The sequence below is a fragment of the Taudactylus pleione genome, unplaced genomic scaffold (genome assembly GCF_031769625.1).
Source record: "Taudactylus pleione unplaced genomic scaffold, aTauple2 ptg000800l, whole genome shotgun sequence".
Taxonomy (NCBI): Eukaryota; Metazoa; Chordata; class Amphibia; order Anura; family Myobatrachidae; genus Taudactylus; species Taudactylus pleione.
In genome coordinates, this window is record NW_028285202.1 from 727156 (window position 1) to 745167 (window position 18012).

Sequence of the window (18012 nt, forward strand, 5' to 3'; positions counted from 1 at the left end):
GTCACATACAATGCAAAGAAAATCAATTCCTGCACTATCAGCGCTGATCCTCAACTACTCAGACACAGAGCCTGGTAGGACGCAGCGCTGCATACACAGATCTGACCAAGCGGAGGAGAGGTATGCCGGGGGACCCAGACCGCGATGCCTCCGTTTCAAGCTTCCAGCAGCGTTCACCATGCGTTCAGAGAGATGGCCACCGAGGAGCATAGAGGAGGCTGGCCTGGTGGAGGAGCGCTGCCACAAGGCCAGTCGGCGTGTGCAGAGAGGGCTGTGTGCAGCGGGGGAGGCGCCGGCTGTGACAGGGAAGGCGCGCTCCCCTGGCATGCATTTAACCCCTGGGACGCCGCAGCGCTACCGCTCTGCCGCGGTCCGCTGTCCCAGGGGGGTAGTGGAAGCGCAGGTTAGTACCTGGCTCCACGCTGCAGCCAGTCCCCAGGGAGCCCCCTGCCTGGGGACTCTGGACCATGTTCAGCAGGGTCCCACCGCGGGACCCCGCTGCTTACCTTGTTGCCCCCCTTAGATCCGGCCATGGTCCCAAACATCTGGGGTCACCGCTAGCTGTGACCCCAGATGCTTACCAGCATCCCCGGATCGGTACCGGCGGGGGTGTAGGAAAGACTGTACAATACGTCAGTACGTTGGTACTGACTGTCCATGCTGTACTTCCAGATGTGCAGCCACAGCTGCATTGTAGAAAACTTCAGGGGCTCTTCTTAGCCCCCCCTCTAACAGGTGCATCCGACTCCGGCCGGGAACCAAACAAAACTGAGATGCCTTGGCTCGGGGGCGGGGTATAGGAGGGGGACCCTAGTGCATCCTGGGAGGCTGAAAACTTTAACTCTATGGTGCCCGATGCCTGACGTCATCACCTATACCCCAAGGTATCCTGTGGATACCCTATGGACCCTGATGTAGAAAATAAAAATAACAACAGGACACCACAGGCTGCTCCCCTGTATAATAATAATAATAACAGGACACCAAAGGCCGATTTTCCTTTGTAATAATAAGACACCAGACTGCTCCCACTGTATAATAATAACAGAACACCACAGGCTGCTCCCCCTGTATAATAATAACAGGACACCACAGGCTGCTCCCCCTGTATAATAATAATAACAGGGCACCACATGCTGCTCCTCCTGCATCATAATAATCATACAGATCATTACCGGCTCCCAGACATAGCGATGTCCCCGCTCTGCTCAGCGCTGACCCGGATGTTGATACAGAAAAAATCTTTTTCCCTGTCCTTGGAACGGACCGGAAGTCAAGTGGAACCACAGAGCGGAAGTCAGGTGGAACGCACAGAGCGGAATCCTGCGTGTAGCCTGATCCGGGTGAGAGGAGGCAGTGACTGGCAGGGGCTGAGTTCCTCGGGGGAGCTCAGCCGCTGCCAGTCTCTGCCTCCTCTCATCCGGATTAGGTTACACACTGGATTCCGGTCTGTGCGATCCACCTGACTTCCGTTGTGTGTGGGCCAATCGATTTCCGGTCTGTTCCAAGGACCGGAAAGGGAATTATTCTCTATCAACATCCGGGTCAGTGCTGAGCATAGCGGGGAGACATCGTTGTGTCTGGGAGCAGGTAATGAACTGTATGATTATTATATAGTAGGAGCAGCTTGTGGTGTCCTGTTATTATTATACAGGGGGAGCAGCCTGTGGTGTCCTGTTATTATTATACAGGGGGAGCAGCTTGTGGTGTCCTGTTATTATTATACAGGGGGAGCAGCCTGTGGTGTCCTGTTATTATTATACAGGGGGAGCAGCCTGTGGTGTCCTGTTATTATTATACAGGGGGAGCAGCCTGTGGTGTCCTGTTATTATTATACAGGGGGAGCAGCCTGTGGTGTCCTGTTATTATTATACAGGGGGAGCGACCTGTGGTGTCCTGTTATTATTATTATTATTATACAGGAGGAGTGACCTGTGGTGTCCTGTTATTATTATACAGGGGGAGTGACCTGTGGTGTCCTGTTATTATTATACAGGGGGAGTGACCCGTGTTGTCCGGTTATAGCAGCAGCTGCAGAGTAATAATAACAGTAATGAGAGGTCAGGGAATAACACATAATAGGTATAACATGTATGTACTGTATATACCATATGATACATAACAGGAGCTGGGGAAGGATATAAGGCTGCGCTCCCTGAGCTGTAACTAGTAAGGTATAATTAGCGCCAGTATCCATCCAGAGGTCAGTATTACACCCAAATGTGCAATAAGACAAGTCAGCAGCCTCCTAAGGGCGACCGTGATGCCCTAATTATAAGCAACCGTCAGGGGAAATTGTGGTTGTGCTGTCAGGTATTATTATATAATAGGAGTAAGTGGTGTCCAGTTGTTATTATTATTATACAGGGGCAGCATCCTTTGGTGTCCTGTAGTTATTATACAGGGGGGGCATCCTGTGGTGTCCTGTAAATTATTATTATACAGGGGGAGCAGCCTGTGGTGTCCTGTTGTTATTATTATTATTATACAGGGGCAGCAGCCTGTGGTGTCCTGTTATTATTATTATTATTATACAGGGGCAGCAGACTGTGGTGTCCTGTTGTTGTTATTATTATTATTATACAGGGGCAGCAGCCTGTGGTGTCCTGTTATTATTATTGTAGAGGGGGAGCAGCCTGTGGTGTCCTGTTATTATTATACAGGGGAAGCAGCCTGTGGTGTCCTGTTATTATTATTATGCAGGGTGAGCAGCCTGTGGTGTCCTGTTATTATTATTATACAGGGAGAGCAGACTGTGGTGTCCTGTTATTATTATTATTATACAGGGGCAGCAGCCTGTGGTGTCCTGTAGTTATTATACAGGGGGGGGGGCATCCTGTGGTGTCCTGTAAATTATTATTATACAGGGGGAGCAGCCTGTGGTGTCCTGTTGTTATTATTATTATTATACAGGGGCAGCAGCCTGTGGTGTCCTGTTATTATTATTATTATTATACAGGGGCAGCAGACTGTGGTGTCCTGTTGTTGTTATTATTATTATTATACAGGGGCAGCAGCCTGTGGTGTCCTGTTATTATTATTGTAGAGGGGGAGCAGCCTGTGGTGTCCTGTTATTATTATACAGGGGAAGCAGCCTGTGGTGTCCTGTTATTATTATTATGCAGGGTGAGCAGCCTGTGGTGTCCTGTTATTATTATTATACAGGGAGAGCAGACTGTGGTGTCCTGTTATTATTATTATTATACAGGGGCAGCAGCCTGTGGTGTCCTGTAGTTATTATACAGGGGGGGGGGCATCCTGTGGTGTCCTGTAGTTATTATACAGGGGGGGCATCCTGTGGTGTCCTGTAAATTATTATTATACAGGGGGAGCAGCCTGTGGTGTCCTGTTGTTATTATTATTATTATACAGGGGCAGCAGCCTGTGGTGTCCTGTTATTATTATTATTATTATTATTATTATACAGGGGCAGCAGACTGTGGTGTCCTGTTGTTGTTATTATTATTATTATACAGGGGCAGCAGCCTGTGGTGTCCTGTTATTATTATTGTAGAGGGGGAGCAGCCTGTGGTGTCCTGTTATTATTATACAGGGGAAGCAGCCTGTGGTGTCCTGTTATTATTATTATGCAGGGTGAGCAGCCTGTGGTGTCCTGTTATTATTATTATACAGGGAGAGCAGACTGTGGTGTCCTGTTATTATTATTATTATACAGGGGCAGCAGCCTGTGGTGTCCTGTAGTTATTATACAGGGGGGGGGGGCATCCTGTGGTGTCCTGTAGTTATTATACAGGGGGGGCATCCTGTGGTGTCCTGTAAATTATTATTATACAGGGGGAGCAGCCTGTGGTGTCCTGTTGTTATTATTATTATTATACAGGGGCAGCAGCCTGTGGTGTCCTGTTATTATTATTATTATTATTATTATACAGGGGCAGCAGACTGTGGTGTCCTGTTGTTGTTATTATTATTATTATACAGGGGCAGCAGCCTGTGGTGTCCTGTTATTATTATTGTAGAGGGGGAGCAGCCTGTGGTGTCCTGTTATTATTATACAGGGGAAGCAGCCTGTGGTGTCCTGTTATTATTATTATGCAGGGTGAGCAGCCTGTGGTGTCCTGTTATTATTATTATACAGGGAGAGCAGACTGTGGTGTCCTGTTATTATTATTATTATACAGGGGCAGCAGCCTGTGGTGTCCTGTTATTATTATTATACAGGAGGAGCAGCCTGTGGTGTCCTGTTATTATTATTATTATACAGGGGGAGCAGCCTGTGGTGTCCTGTTATTATTATACAGGGGCAGCAGCCTGTGGTGTCCTGTTATTATTATTATTATACAGGGGCAGCAGACTGTGGTGTCCTGTTGTTGTTGTTATTATTATTATTATTATACAGGGGCAGCAGCCTGTGGTGTCCTGTTATTATTATACAGGGGCAGCAGCCTGTGGTGTCCTGTTGTTATTATTATTATACAGGGGCAGCAGCCTGTGGTGTCCTGTTGTTATTATTGTACAGGGGGAGCAGCCTGTGGTGTCCTGTTATTATTATACAGGGGAAGCAGCCTGTGGTGTCCTGTTATTATTATACAGGGAGAGCAGACTGTGGTGTCCTGTTGTTGTTATTATTATTATTATTATTATTATTATTATTATTATTATACAGGGGCAGCAGCCTGTGGTGTCCTGTTATTATTATTATTATACAGGGGCAGCAGACTGTGGTGTCCTGTTGTTGTTATTATTATACAGGGGCAGCAGCCTGTGGTGTCCTATTACTATTATTAAACAGGGGAGCAGCCTGTGGTGTCCTGTTATTATTATTGTACAGGGGGAGCAGCCTGTGGTGTCCTGTTATTATACAGGGGAAGCAGCCTGTGGTGTCCTGTTATTATTATTATGCAGGGTGAGCAGCCTGTGGTGTCCTGTTATTATTATTATACAGGGAGAGCAGACTGTGGTGTCATGTTATTATTATTATACAGGGGGAGCAGCCTCTGGTGTCCTGTTATTATTATTATTATTATTATTATTATTATTATTATTATTATTATACAGGGAGAGCAGCCTGTGGTGTCCTGTTGTTGTTGTTGTTATTATTGTACAGGGGGAGCAGCCTGTGGTGTCCTGTTATTATTATACAGGGGAAGCAGCCTGTGGTGTCCTGTTATTATTATTATGCAGGGTGAGCAGCCTGTGGTGTCCTGTTATTATTATACAGGGAGATCAGACTGTGGTGTCCTGTTGTTGTTATTATTATTATTATACAGGGGCAGCAGACTGTGGTGTCCTGTTGTTGTTATTATTATTATTATACAGGGGCAGCACTGTGGTGTCCTATTACTATTATTAAACAGGGGAGCAGCCTGTGGTGTCCTGTTATTATTATTGTACAGGGGGAGCAGCCTGTGGTGTCCTGTTATTATACAGGGGAAGCAGCCTGTGGTGTCCTGTTATTATTATTATGCAGGGTGAGCAGCCTGTGGTGTCCTGTTATTATTATTATACAGGGAGAGCAGACTGTGGTGTCATGTTATTATTATTATACAGGGGGAGCAGCCTCTGGTGTCCTGTTATTATTATTATTATTATTATACAGGGAGAGCAGCCTGTGGTGTCCTGTTGTTGTTGTTGTTATTATTATACAGGGGGAGCAGCCTATGGTGTCTTGTTATTATTATACAGGGGGAGCAGTCTGTGGTGTCCTGTAGTTATTATTATACAGGGGGAGCAGCCTGTGGTGTCCTGTTATTATTATACAGAAGGAGCAGCCTTTGGTGTCCTGTTAATATTATACAGTGTTGTCCAGTAGGTTTTATTGTATTGGGGAGCAGCCAGTAGTGTCCTGGTTTTATTATATACATGTTCTTTCATTAAGATTATGCAGTGGGAGCAGTTTGTCATTTCTTGTTATTATACAGGAGGAGCAGCCTGTGGTGTCCTGTTGTTGTTATTATTATTATTATATAGGGGGAGAAGTCTGTAGTGTCCAGTTATTATTATTCAGGGGGAGCATCCTGTGGTGTCCTGTTGTAATTATAGGACAGGGGGAGCATCTTATAGTGTCCTGTTATTATTATTAAATGGAGAAGCCTGTGGTGTCCTTTTATTATTATGCAGGACTGATCAGCCTCTGGTTTCCTCTTCTTGTAAAGATTAATATGCAGGAGGAGCAGCATTTGGTGTCTTTTTATTATTATTATTATTATTATTATTATTATTATGCAGGGGGAGTACCCTGTGGTGTCTTGGTATTATCATTATACAGGTATGGCTTGTTATTATTACTATTATGCAATGGGAGCGGCCTTTGGTTTCCTATTGGTGCTGTTATTATCATGATTATGAATGATATTATTTTATGTGGGGTTTGAAAAATTTCTAATTATCTAGAATGTGTGGCAGAGTACAACAGAAGAGCAGTGAGTCAGAGGATCAACTGTCACACTGCACCTGCACTGACAGTTACTCATTCCTTTAAGCAGATATTCATATGTCATGCTCTCCAATCAGGGCTCGACAAATCCCGGGGGCCAGATCGCCATGGCTACTTTGCTGCCTGGCTACTAGATTTTGCAGTGAGGGAGGAAGCAGATCCTCATCAGCTTAGGCGGAGATTCGTGCCTATAGTATTGCGGTGTTCATATCATGCACAGGAGTGCATGTTCTGAGTGTCCCCTGTGGTGACTGCTGTGCCTCTGTCCATCCCGGCCTGCGCTGACGACTCCTTTCCATCTTGGCCTGCTCTGATCCCTGCTGTCTGTCCCAGTCTACGCTGATCCTCCTGTACGTCCTGGCTGTCTACTGTCTCCTATCTCCGGCTGCATAGAGCTCTCCGGTAGTAGGGGCTATGCGTGGCCAGGGATTGCGGAGCGGCTTCAGAGGGATAGTGGTGTGACCACAAGGGGAGGGGGGTTTAGTTGTACTTTCTGGCACCATTATTTTATGTGAAATGTTGTCCGTTATTACTGGAGGGTGGAGAAGGGGAGCTGTGCTTCTCACTCACTCCTGTAATTTTTTGGGGGGGACGGTGGTCTGGCTCCTACACTTTCATCCTGGCTCCTAGATTTTAGAAAAATTTGTTAAGCCCTGCTCTCCAATGTTGGGCTTCAATGTAGAAAATTAAGGCTGCAGATGTACTTCAAGGTCCATTCTTTAACGCGGGGTATCCCAGCTAATTATATAATATATATATATATTCAAGAGACCACAGTATCCCCAATCTCTCCACTTTGTAACTGGTATTAATTGAAGTAAATGTGTATCAGAGGTTCTATACTCCTGGCCATGAGTGGTAGTGCTGTAACCTTTAGCAATACAGCATTGTGTGACAGTCACTGAGAGTCTTGTACAGCTCCTGTGACCAGGGCTCTATGACTCGGGGAGTAGAGAAGGACCTAACGGTGACTCAGTGCTTCGTATCCTCCTATAGGCCTGAGTCAGAGGCGCAGGCAGATCGTGTGCGGCTGCAACTTCTCATAGATTCTCAAGTGCGATATATGGAAATAGAAGTGTAAGCATTCTCCTTGTGCACTACCGTGCAACACGCTCTTGCATATTTGAGCAATGCTAATTTGTGCTGGTGGATCCAAAATATGCCCAGGACACTCCCATAACACACCCACGATATTTTCTCTTTTTGGAAAGACAAGTCACCTGCCAATCTCCACCCTGAACCACCCATGGGTCGCAGAATTCGTCTCAAATAATAGTGATGTCTATGTCGGCGCACACTTTAGTTTGCACGATCGCATTAGCAAACAATTGCTCAGCTGCACAAACATCGTTACTGCTTCTACATCTAAATCAGTCCCTATGTTTACATGTGTACTCTGTGGAGTTAATTACAATTATTTCACTTGCTCTTAGACAACCGAGCTGTGAGGAGAAGTCTTTTCTCACACGAGGATGAGATGCAATACTGATTCCCAGAGGATGGACAAGGGAAAGGGTGACATGACTGAGAAGATACTAAACTTCACCCTAGAGATCATCTACCTGCTGACTGGGGAGGTGAGAGGATCTGGTAGTGTCACAGTGACATCACTTATATCTATAGTAATAATACAGGGACATGGCTGGGGAGGTGAGGGGATCTGGGAGTGTCACAGTGACATCACTTATATCTATAGTAATAATACAAGGACATGACTGGGGAGGTGAGGGGATCTGGGAGTGTCACAGTGACATCACTTATATCTATAGTAATAATACAGGGACATGACTGGGGAGGTGAGAGGATCTGGTAGTGTCACAGCGACATCACTTATATCTATAGTAATAATACAGGGAGATGACTGGGGAGGTGAGGGGATCTGGGAGTGTCACAGTGACATCACTTATATCTATAGTAATAATACAGGGACATGACTGGGGAGGTGAGGGGGTCTGGGAGTGTCACAGTTACATCACTTATATCTATAGTAATAATACAGGGACATGACTGGGGAGGTGAGGGGATCTGGGAGTGTCACAGTAACATCACTTATATCTATAGTAATAATACAGGGACATGACTGGTGGTGAGGGGATCTGGTAGTGTCACAGTGACATCACTTATATCTATAGTAATAATACAGTGACATCACTTATATCTATAGTAATAATACAAGGACATGACTAGGGAGGTGATGGGGATCTGGTAGTGTCACAGTGACATCATTTATATCTATAGTAATAATACAGGGACATGACTGGGGAGGTGAGGGGATCTGGGAGTGTCACAGCGATATCACTTATATCTATAATAATAATACAGAGAATGACTGGGGAGGTGAGAGGATCTGGGGGTGTCACAGTGACATCTCTTATATCTATAGTAAAAACAGGTACATGACTGAATAGAAAAGGTGATCTGGGCTTGAAAGCAGTGATAGTGTATTTTCCAATACACAGGATTACACACTAGTGAAAAAGACATCCGGTGAATGTGAGACACCCAGCAGCCGTCCCCGTGTTTCTGGAGGACTGAGCAGGACCAAGAGCCCCATCATCGTGCTTCCACCTCACTCATTGATGCATGAGAGGGACAATGACCAGAAGATTTTGGAACTCACCAACAAGATCATTCAGCTGCTGACTGGAGAGGTGACTGCTGGGAATGGGACATTGTACAGTAACACCAGGGGATGTGTCTGGGAGATGACTGGAGAGGTGACTGCTGGGAATGGGACATTATACAGTAACACCAGGGGATGTGTCTGGGAGATGACTGGAGAGGTGACTGCTGGGAATGGGACATTATACAGTAACACCAGGGGATGTGTCCGGGTGATGACTGGAGAGGTGACTGCTGGGAATGGGACATTATACAGTAACACCAGGGGATGTGTCCGGGTGATGACGGTGACTGCTGGGAATGGGACATTATACAGTAACACCAGGGGATGTGTCCAGGTGATGACTGGATAGGTGACTGCTGGGAATGGGACATTATACAGTAACACCAGGGGATGTGTCTGGGTGATGACTGGAGAGGTGACTGCTGTGAATGGGTCATTATACAGTAACACCAGGGGATGTGTCTGGGTGATGACTGGAGAGGTGACTGCTGGGAATGGGGACATTATACAGTAACACCAGGGGTTGTGTCTGGGTGATGACTGGAGAGGTGACTGCTGGGAATGGGACATTATACAGTAACACCAGGGGATGTGTCTTGGTGACGACTGGAGAGGTGACTGCTGGGAATGGGACATTATACAGTAACACCAGGGGATGTGTCTGGGTGATGACTGGAGAGGTGACTGCTGGGAATAGGACATTATACAGTAACACCAGGGGATGTGTCTGGGTGATGACTGGAGAGGTGACTGCTGGGAATGGGACATTATACAGTAACACCAGGGGATGTGTCTGGGTGATGACTGGAGAGGTGACTGCTGGGAATGGGACATTATACAGTAACACCAGGGGATGTGTCTTGGTGACGACTGGAGAGGTGACTGCTGGGAATGGGACATTATACAGTAACACCAGGGGATGTGTCTGGGTGATGACTGGAGAGGTGACTGCTGGGAATAGGACATTATACAGTAACACCAGGGGATGTGTCTGGGTGATGACTGGAGAGGTGACTGCTGGGAATGGGACATTATACAGTAACACCAGGGGATGTGTCTGGGTGATGACTGGAGAGGTGACTGCTGGGAATAGGACATTATACAGTAACACCAGGGGATGTGTCTGGGTGATGACTGGAGAGGTGACTGCTGGGAATAGGACATTATACAGTAACACCAGGGGATGTGTCTGGGTGATGACTGGAGAGGTGACTGCTGGGAATGGAACATTATACAGTAACACCAGGGGATGTGTCTGGGTGATGACTGGAGAGGTGACTGCTGGGAATAGGACATTATACAGTAACACCAGGGGATGTGTCTGGGTGATGACTGGAGAGGTGACTGCTGGGAATGGGACATTATACAGTTACACCAGAGGATGTGTCTGGGTGATGACTGTGTCACTGTGTGTGTCAGGTTCCTATAAGGCAGAACTTGACAAATCCTGGGGGCCAGATTTTGCTGCCTAGCGACCAGATTATCCAGGGAGGCAGGACACACTTTGAGTAAACGAGCGGGTCCGTCCCACAGGACATGCTATGATCTAGCTGTGTGCACCGTGCTAGGCGCCCGCACCGCAGCCAATCCTTGCTTGCAGTGTCTCCGCAGCCAAGTGCCATGCTTCCTACAGTTTCTCTCCAGCCAATTGTTATGCCGCCTGCACTGTCTCCCTCCCTGCCCGCCAGCGTGCCACACTGCTATTCAAGTCCAGCAGCTCTTCAGCAGCACCTCTGCGTTCTCCTCCTCAGGCTTTGCACCCCTTCCCTGACAGTCACCCTATGACTCTCCCGGCTGCTTCATCAGCGTTGTTGCCCCCATCATGTTGTTGGTGCCGGGCCTCCATCCTTGACTCCTTGAGCCAGCTCTCTGCACACAGGAAGCTGGAGGTGGACACTGCACAGGCCAGGAGGGAGCTAAAAGCTGTGCATCCTGGTGCTGAAGGACAAGCCGAGGCTGCAGCTCATGCTGGGCTCCAGCAGGAAGAAGGAGGTAAATACTGCGCTGAGTACTGCCTGCCCCTAACCTCCTCCTTGCCCCCAGTACTGCCCCACTGTAATTTAATTAATAAACTCCTGCACCCTGCTCAACAGTCAGGGATAAAACTCCCTAAGTGTCCCTCTCCCACCATCCCTCCCCAAGTTACACATGTATCATCCTACGTACTTCTATGACTCATCATCCCACATGGGTATGAATTTGGTCATACTGTCTGGCATACTATGTATTTGGGTCATACTGTCTGGCATACTATGCATTTGGGTCATACTGTCTGGCATACTATGCATTTGGGTCATACTGTCTGGCATACTATGCATTTGGGTCATACTGTCTGGCATACTATGCATTTGGGTCATACTGTCTGGCATACTATGCATTTGGGTCATACTGTCTGGCATACTATGCATTTGGGTCATACTGTCTGGCATACTATGCATTTGGGTCATACTGTCTGGTATACTATGCATTTGGGTCATACTGTCTGGCATACTATGCATTTGGGTCATACTGTCTGGCATACTATGCATTTGGGTCATACTGTCTGGCATACTATGCATTTGGGTCATACTGTCTGGCATACTATGCATTTGGGTCATACTGTCTGGCATACTATGCATTTGGGTCATACTGTCTGGCATACTATGCATTGGGTCAAACTGTCTGGCATACTATGTATTTGGGTCATACTGTCTGGCATACTATGCATTTGGGTCATACTGTCTGGCATACTATGCATTGGGTCATACTGTCTGGCATACTATGTATTTGGGTCATACTGTCTGGCATACTTTGCATTTGCGCACTAGGGTGTGGCACAATATGAATATGTATGAGCATGTGGCAGAATCTGATAACCATTGAAGGGGCATGTGTGGTGGTCTGTTGGCATGTGGGGAGGTTGAGGGACATTGAATGATCATGTGTGGTGGTTTATACAAGTTTTTATATATTTAGGTTGCGGATGATGGTGGCTCCTAAACTTTTAAGCTGGCTCCTAGATTTTACAAATATTTGTCAAGCCCTTCTATAAGGTGTCAGGATGTCACTGTCTATGTCTCCATGCAGGAGTGGGAGTATATAGAGGAACACAGGGGTCTGTACAAGGACGTGATGATGGAGAATCACCGGCCCCTCACATCACTGGGTAAGAGGAGACTGTAATTTATTGTACAGGGGAGAGCAGGTATGGGGGCCCCCTATATACACATCATCTGATAATCACATATATACAATGTGCTCAGTCACTGTGTGTCTCCTACAGATGGACCCAGTAACAGAAATACCCCAGAGAGATGTCCTCGTCCTCTTTATTCTCAGGACTGTACAGAGGAGAATCACAGGATCCCACAGGAGCATCAGGTAGATGGGATTTAGGGTCTCACCAAATAGCAAAGCTACTATTTACTAGGTGACGTGTAAAAGGCTGTTTGTGTCTTCTGGTCTGATATTCATATGTTTAATTTCAATGATATCAGGCAATATGAACGTTTTATTTTATTCTGTGGATTATTTAGGTTGAAGTTCTAACTAATATCAAGCTAGAACTTACAGAGGGAGAAGAAGAGACGTATGCGACTGATATTAAGGCAGAAGATATAGAGGGAGAAGAAGAGACGTATGTGACTGATATAAAGGCAGAAGATATAGAGGAAGAAGAAGAGATGTATGTAAGGGGTGATCAGCAGTGTAAGGAGGAGGAAATCCCTACAGATATCAGCACAGGTGAGTAAAAATGCTTATTACAGAAGAAAGTCACATAATCTCCTTGCTCAGCCACTGCAACAATATATTTTCTCTACCTTTCCGGGGAACACTGCTTACTCTGGGTGTAGATACTGGGCACTGGAGAAAGCACATAACTAGTTACCATTCTGAACTGATGCTCCCTCCCCTATATGCCCCTCCAACATCCAGTTGGACCTCAGCGTTAGATTGCGTGCCTTTGGAACACTTCTGATTTTATTTTCCATGGATCTGAAGTGCTATGGTGCCTTTGTAGGAGTTACCAAAAGCATCGGCTGGAGTGGAATGACGGCATTGCTCTCCATTTGCCTGTCAGCCGCAGTCGGCTCCCTTAGTATGGACTCCCAGTGGCTTCCTTACTAGGGGACTGATCATATTAAACTCCTGGGGACCAAGAATTCATGTGTAGGAGCCGCTAGCTGCATCCCGGGAGTCAGCTGCAGAAGGTAAGTGCAATCACAGCTTACCTGCAGGTAGTGCTAAGCAGCTTGTGGTCACCCCGGTTACAAAAGTATATTTTTAGGCCCCGGTGGCTGGTGGCAGGGGTACGATGGGCGATGTTACTGCAGCAAGCCACTCAATGTGAGAGCTTATGGTAAAATGGCAGGGACTCTACTGCTGCCAAATAAACAGGTGTCTCAGGTAAGAGCTTAATAGTTTCTCTCCCCTTTTGGTCTTTGGTTGGCTATTTCAGTGGGACTGGTTAAATGCTCACTAGGTGCCAGTACCAGCTCCTTGAGGGATTGCACTGATCCAGGGAACAAGCTCTGCCAATTTTCGTATGTAAATTACATATGTATCTTGCTGTATAATATCCCCAGCCTCTGGCTGAGGCATTCTGCCAAGTTCTCAATATCCAGGAGGTTGAGTTTTCCTCATGGTGGTCTTTCTTAGTCAAGCACAATTAAAAGTAGAGTGTTTTTTCCCTATTTTCTGAGGCTTTGGAGGAGGAGGCCTGGCTACATCCAGACAAAGAGTTTAAGGTGCCTCGTAGATCTACTTTTTGCTGAAAACCACACAGCACTTTGGGAGTTACCTCCTAGGGTGGCTGTCCACATAGCAACACTTACCAAATCTACAGTCATTTCCACCCTCAATTCAGCCATAAAAGGCCATGGATGGGAAGTGTGAGACCATGCTCATAGTTGTTTTTGGGATTAATGGGCCTCTCTTAAACTAATTTTAACAGAGGCTTGAGTCAGCAATGCCACAGAGTCTTGGCCTGTTCAATTGGCAAATGGCATTCAATGAAAGGTTTTTCGGGCTGATATTCTGCCTTTGGTGGAAGAGATCAGCATCTAGATCAGTGGTTCTCAACTTGGTCCTCAGTACCCTACAAAGTTCACATTTTCCAGGTCACCCAGCAGGTGCACAGGTGTAGTCATTACTCACGGACACATGTGAAAAGATCCACAGGTGGAGCTAATTCTGTCACTTGTGATTCTTTGAGGAGACCTGGAAAACATGCACTGTTTGGGGTCCTGAGGACCGAGTTTGAGAACCTGTGATCTAGATAACAGCAGACTAAAGACTTGGCACTTGAAGCACTATTACAGTCCATAGCATAAATAGGATACTTCAGACTATTATAACTATAACTGAAGAAAGGGGGGGAATAGTGAGGTGTTGCGCTTTCTCTAGGCGGGATGCTGCAGCTGTCTTAAATCAAGGGAATGGTGCACTAGATCCCAAAACACACATGTAATACAATAAACAATACTGCGCTGTTTTCTCCCCATGTATGTCTTAAAGGTATAGACTCATGACAAATGTAAGTCAATTTATTAGAAACATCTTTCAAATAAAAAATATACATATAGATTCAACTGGATAAAAACATCTAAGTAAATATGCAAGCTAATATACCAATGATTAAATAAATAAAAAAGGAGCTTAATAAAAATTAGTTAAATGAATGGTTAAATCGAAATACAGCTGGAGAAGGAGGCGGGGATAAGTCCCAGACTGTTGCAGGCAGCTGGAAATCCTTTCTAGTCTGTTTTCAGCTAAACTGTAATCCTGCCTTTCTGTCTCTGTGCAAACTTCGGCTGCACACTAATTAATTGTCTGTGTGCACAGGCCAGGTGCACACTAGTCTGTCATTAGGGAGGCTTGCAGGTTTTTGCTCTGATTGGACCCTGCATCTGTTAAATTACAGCCAGCCCTTCACTCCATGCCGGTTATACTGTCTGACTACCAGTGTATGTTGCTCTGTTCACAGTTACCTGAATTCTTGCCGGTCTACTAAGTTCTACTGTTTTTGCATTCTGATCCTGTCTCTATCCAGCCCTGCAGTATTATGACTACACTCCTGTCAGTCTGCATTCAGCTTATGTTACCTGCAGGGTTCTCCACCTCGCTGCCTCCAGTGTGTTTTACTGCAGCATCTCAGTTCACCTGTCTGCTGTTTGGTTCCTGCAAGGCCGCATCAAGCCATGTCAGTTTATTCCCAGCTATTCTACCAGCAGTGTTCTCCACCTCGCCTCCTCCAGTTTGTGTTCTTGCTGCGTCTGAGTACTCCTGTCTGCAGTCTGGTTCCTGTATTATGGCCCTGCTAGGCCTCAGACTGTATATGTACCACCAAGGCTCAGTAGCTGCACCCTGGGTGTCTCAGTCGCATCTCAGCTTCTAGGCCGCAACCATGAAAAGACCATCTCGGCTGCCTCAGCCGCACCTCGGGCACTAGGCCGCACCCTTACCAAGTATATCAGCTCTCAAAGCTGCATCTCGGCTCCTAGGCCGCAACCTTGTCAAGACCATCTCGGCTGCCTCAGCTGCACCTCGGCCACTAGGCCACTTCGAACTCTGTCTGTACCTTGGCTACTCATTAGCCGCACTGTACTCCTGTCAGTATTCTTGTCACATCAATTGGGCCTTGTCTGTTTCGTGTTTGTCCAGTCATGTCCGTACTCTAGTCCTGTCTGTCTTGTCTTTGCCAGTCCAGTCCTTTCTATCATGTCTTTGCCAGCCCAGTCTTGCCTGTCTTCTTTTTGCCAGTCTAGTCTAGTCTGCCTTGTCCTTGCCAGATTCTTGCCTGTTTTGTCTTGTCTGAAATCCTGCATACCACAGTCCTCATCGCTCCTGCCCTTCAGCTTAAACCCTGTACCTAGTCATTCCTTGCCTAGCGTTCTAGCTGCACTACAGTCCCTAGACATTCCTAAGACCTTAGTGACCTGTCGCTGCTAGTGCCACACTCCAGCTAGTCTCCTTAGTGGAAGGACTGCCACATCATTACCCTGTCTAGTCTTTGGTCAGCAGTCCTGTAGTGTTCACTCTAGGTCCGGCGGCAGGCAGGGCACCGGACCTAGAGCAAGGGCACTTCTGCGCATTCCCCAAAAAGGGTGTGAGGTCAATGAAAAGGGATGTGTCTTTATGACGCGACCCCTTCTCGTCACTCTTGGGGGTGTGCCCGGCACTTACGGACATGCTGGGCTGCCCCCAAGCGCTCTGCCGTTTTCCCCACCCACGGGACACTGCGGCCCATGGGTGCAGGACGGAACCCGCAGCTGTTTCAGTGGGGCGCCAAGCTGGAGGGCAGGGTGCTTTCTGCTCTTCAGAAATAGGGCAGGGCGCGACGCCCCGCTGAAACAGCCTAGCGGAAACGCTAGTCCTGCAATCTCATCTTCGTTTGAGAATCGTAACAGGCCATTCCAAAACTATAAATGTATTCTTCTTTAACCATTCTCTTGCTGAATAACTCACGTTCTCTTGAGATGCAGCTCATAGACAGATGTCTTGACATTTACCTTTAGAATATTCTGATACAATTCAGAATTCATTGTCCCATCAATGATGGCAAATCGTCCTGGCCCAGATGAAGCAAAACAGGCCCAAACCATGATACCACCACCGCCACCACCACCGTGTTTCACAGATGGTATGAGGTTTTTATGCTGGAATGCAGTGTTCTCCTTTCTCCAAACATAAGGCTTCCCATGTAAACCAATAAGCTCTATTTTGGACTCGCCTGTCCACAAAACATTGTTCCAATAGTCTTCTGACTTGTCCAGGTGATCTTTAGCAAACTGCAGACAGACAGCAGTGTTCTTTTTGCAGAGCAGCGGCTTTCTCCTTGCAATCCTGCCATGCACATCATTGTTGTTCAGTGTCCTCCTGATGATGGACTCATGAATATTAACATTGGCTAATGTGAGAAAGGCCTTCAGTTGCTTAGCAGTTACCTTGGGTTCCTTTGTGACCTTGCGAACTATTAGATGCCTTGCTCTTGGCGTGATCTTTGTTGATCGACTACTACTAGTACATACACAATCTGTCTGACTGTTTGGTGGAGTACAAACTCTTTAGAGATGGTTTTGTAACCTTTTAAAGACTGGTGAGCATCAACAACTTCTTCTAAAGTCCTCAGAAATCTCCTTTGAGACTGAAGGCATCACAAGGTACTCATATTGTCCATTTTGTGTGCTAAAGTCACTAATCAGCCACCTTGTCTGATGCAGATTAAGTTGTAAGCACTTTGCAGGTAGAGTTTAGAGAAGATGGTATGGTAGCTCCTTTTACATGATCAAAAAACTCCATAATAAGAAGGAATGGATAACGAATTTTGATTGCAATATCGTTCCGCTTGTGGTAATCAATGCAAGGGCGCATCTTACTTTTTAACAAAGTAGAACCCACCTTCTGTTGTTGAGAAGGAGGGAAGAATTAATCCACATTCCAGATTCTCACAGATGTACTCAGATATGGCCTGGATTTTAGAGAGTGGGGAGACTTTTCCACAATGAGGTACCTTGACTGGGAGCAAGTCAATGGGAAGGTCCCATTCATAGTGAGGTGGTAAAGTCTCAGCTGATTCGTTAGAGAAAACTTCTTGAAATTGTCTATAAGGCAACAGAAATGGACTTTCTTTGGAGGCAACACAATGGAGGTTCACAGTTTGTAAACATTGTTCAGAACACTGGGGACCCCAAGACAGAACTTTGGGCGAGGACCAGTCTATATGGGGATTATGACACTGCATCCATGGGAAGCCCAAAACAACAGGACTGTATTCTTTAGGAATGACATGCAAGTCTACTGCATGTAAAATTCTGACTTGAAGTGTCACTGGAACGGTTTGATGGTACCCCCAGGAAGTCAGCTACCATCCAATGGTGTCAGGAAAAAAGATGAAGACATCTTCAGTGGAATGGCCAGTTGATTGACCATTTTTGCAGTGATGCTGGAGGCTTCAAAGTCATGGAATTCTGTTCTAACTTTAAAGTCACTCGAAATATACAGTCTCTCT

The 18012-nt window shown here is 46.3% G+C and overlaps 1 protein-coding gene and 1 pseudogene across 2 annotated transcripts in view; one reads left to right on the top strand and one right to left on the bottom strand.

Annotated features, from left to right (window-relative positions):
• The window catches only part of LOC148474906 (uncharacterized), a 117482-nt gene that overhangs the window by 61055 nt on the left and 38415 nt on the right, over positions 1-18012 (bottom strand). The gene's annotated exons all lie outside the window — the stretch shown is intronic.
• The window catches only part of LOC148474908 (uncharacterized), an 89206-nt pseudogene continuing 72714 nt past the window's right edge, over positions 1521-18012 (top strand). Inside the window, exons 1-6 of the transcript XR_015872815.1 lie at positions 1521-1590; positions 7831-7974; positions 8857-9048; positions 12090-12168; positions 12286-12383; positions 12539-12746. The product of XR_015872815.1 is annotated as an uncharacterized LOC148474908 (transcript). The remainder of the gene's footprint in view (positions 1591-7830; positions 7975-8856; positions 9049-12089; positions 12169-12285; positions 12384-12538; positions 12747-18012) is intronic.